Source organism: Tupaia chinensis, unplaced genomic scaffold (genome assembly GCF_000334495.1).
Source record: "Tupaia chinensis unplaced genomic scaffold, TupChi_1.0 Scaffold000159_1, whole genome shotgun sequence".
Taxonomy (NCBI): Eukaryota; Metazoa; Chordata; class Mammalia; order Scandentia; family Tupaiidae; genus Tupaia; species Tupaia belangeri.
In genome coordinates, this window is record NW_006159630.1 from 4536132 (window position 1) to 4539054 (window position 2923).

The following is a 2923-nucleotide window of genomic DNA, read 5'->3' on the forward strand; positions in this document are numbered from 1 at the left end:
AGGGCTCTGCCTTTGCCACAGGATGCCCGGCCACTCCTCTCCTGTGCTGTTCCCAGAGAGGCAGCAGCCTGGGCACCTAACGCAGCAGGACAAGAGGACCTTCTGGAAGGCATTGTTGGTGGAGCGCCAACGCATTGCTGCTTCTGAATCCAGGGACCTCTGCTCCAGGAAGGCATAGCCCCTTGGATGTCTGAGAGTGTCCGGCTCCTCGGGGCTGGAGGCTGCTCTGCACAGTCCCTGGCTTGCCCCTGTGACCGTGGCAGGCGCGCGCGCTGTGTAAGTGGCAGCATGGCAGATGTGGCCACTGCGATTGCATGGCGGTGGCGGCGGGCTCTGCAGCTCTTCACTCCCAGGGGAGCTGGGAGGCCCTGCGGTTTGCAGCGAGGTGTGGAGAATGGAGAAGGCTCCGCGGTGTTAATGACAGCAACCCGCACTCCCCGAGCAGCGCGTGCGAACTCGATCGCTCTTTAATTATCTGGAATTAAAGTGCTGTGCTCACCCTCTTCATGTTATGGTGGAGGAAATCAGGGCATCCATTAATTACCTGATCCATATGTAAAGTGTCACACATAATTTTTCCAGAGCAAAGGGTCCTTGCCCCTAGACCTGCATCATCTCTTAATAACGACGCGGAGTGAAGGCAGAGAGGACCCGGTCTTGGGAAGAAGACCCGGAGCCTGAATCTCGCCGAGGCCAGGGTGCAGGGGTGCCGAAGGCCTCCCCCAGGATCTCTGCGCACCAGTTCTTGCAGATGAAAGGGAGTGAAAGGTTCTGAGGCAGAATTAGCAGTCCGCTAGAGAGCTGTTCTCCTCCCGTCGGGGCCTGTGAGATGGAGAAGTGGGTAGGCAGTAGGAACAGCACGCAGAGCATGTTTAAGCTGCAGCATGAAAGGCCTGGGTTAGGGAGAAGGAGGATTTCGTTCAACTTTCTCCTGAAGCAGGTGTTTCCTGACCAAGCTGGGGAAGAGTTCTCCTTTGGGAGGATCTCTGCTCTAGGGACCAGACAAAAGGCCAGATGGTACTGAGGTCACACTGACCGTCAGCTTCAGAGACGTGCCCAGGCACGCTGAGGGTAGGGGACAAGAGGAGAGAGGCAGAGGGGCAGAGGCAGCTGCAGGTACTGTTTTACACTGCACCGGCATTTCTGCCAACTGAAAGTCGCATGGCCGGTCCCAGGTCCCCCGCAACACAGCCACCTCCCAGGTGCTTCCCGAAGGGCTTGACGAGCTCACCCTGGGCGTTGGGAAGGTTGCTAGTGATACCTCCCCAGCTGGGTTTCCTTCCGGTCTGAAGTGGGGGTGCCCCAGTCTGGAAGCAAAGCTGTGGGGGGCGGGGGCAGTGATTAAGTGGTGAGCAGCCCATCTGCAGCCCCAGAGCCCTCCCACATGCACCCTCCGACCCCCTCTCACAGCTGCCTCTGGTGGGTCCTATCCTTCCCTACCCCCATTTTACAGATGAGGAGACTGAGGCCAGGGCCACAAGGCAGAGCTGGTCCCAGCACCAAACTGCTGTCCAGGCTGTCACCCACCAAAAGCACAGCTGCCCATCAAGTATGGGGGAGGCAGCTTGCTGGTCTTTCTAAGTCATCTCTTGTCCCTGTTTTAGTCTCTTGGAGGTTCTGACCCACTCAGACACCACAGCTGGCTCCCAGAAAACAGGGCTGTTGGTGTCCCCATATTTCCCTCCTGCCTGCTGACCCAGGCCCCAGTGAGAGGAAGAAAAAGAGAAGGTGCCATCCCTTCCTCCACCTCTCCTGTCGCTGAAGCCAGCCACAGGCAGGACAGAACGCGCAGCCCAGCCCTCCAGCGTGTCCCCTATCTCTGCCTTCCCTCCTGGAGCTTCCCAGACCTCGGAGGTGAGTCACCTGCCCCGAGCAGCTGGTGCACAGCAGGCCGCACCACCGGGAAGCCGCTCCCTGGATGGCTGGGTAGGAGACAGGGCCCTGCCTGGCCCCCCTGGGTGTCCATCTGGTGCCAGGATAGGACCCGTTCCTGTGGCTCCCCCCCCACCTGGCTCTGATGTCCCACGGAGCCCCCAGCTGCCTGGGACCAGCTTCCGGCACAGTTGCTCTGCCCTGAGTGGGTGATGAGAACCATCTGCTGGATCCTGTCTCAACTGGACCTGAAACCTTGATGCTTTGAGAGAGGGCCCTTTAAGAAAAGATACAAGATTACAAATGCAAAGAAAGGGGCAGGAACCAAGGAATTGCTGCACTGGGCTTCAGTTTGGCCCATGGGGACACTCTGCTCAGCCCGGACTACAGGGGCTCCTGGGACCAGCCTGGCGCACAGGAAGGACCACCCTGGCACGGTCACCTTCTCAGTGGACCCCTGTGCTCACTGTTTATCGGACAGGATGCCCAGGTCTCTTGGAGGCCGCCTGCCCTCGCACACCCTGAACCCCGGCTCCGCCAGGTCCCGCCTCCCCTTTCTGAAGGTTGCTTTCCCAAAGCCCCTGTCCCTCAGCCCAGGCCCTGCCTGGCACAGGGCTGGTCACCGCCTCCCAGCAAATGCTGTCTGGGTTGAGGCCGAACCTGCGGGGTTGGTGGGGGGAGGCTCCTGTTTATCCCCTGCCGCGGCAGACTCGCTCACTCGCTGCTCTCTCGGCTCCTTCATCTAGAAATCTCTCCAACCTCTCCCTCCTCTCCCCCGCTTTTCCCCTCCATTACATCTTCCTTACATCTTCTGGAATAAAAAACAATTCTCTCGTGCCACCTAATTCCCCCTCCTAACAGTTTAAGACCATTATATTAAATAATGATAATCACAAGCATCTCTTTGTTCCATCTTCAACAGCCGCCTGTTCGCTTTAAAGCTCTCAAGCCCAAGGTCACAGGCCCCTCCACTCGGCTTAGATAAATCTCTCCCTCGGCTGAATCCTGACAGTCCCGCCGGCCGGCTTTGTTGTGTATTCTTTGTTTGAAA

At 58.4% G+C, this 2923-nt stretch overlaps 1 long non-coding RNA gene across 1 annotated transcript; it reads right to left on the bottom strand.

The window, feature by feature from the left end:
- Positions 1-430: 430 nt before the first annotated feature.
- On the bottom strand, positions 431-2899 carry LOC102492662 (uncharacterized). Its single transcript, XR_334140.1, has 4 exons — positions 2767-2899; positions 2009-2149; positions 1232-1319; positions 431-822 (listed from the first exon to the last, which is right to left on the bottom strand). It is a non-coding gene; the product is annotated as an uncharacterized LOC102492662 (long non-coding RNA).
- Positions 2900-2923: the final 24 nt, after the last annotated feature.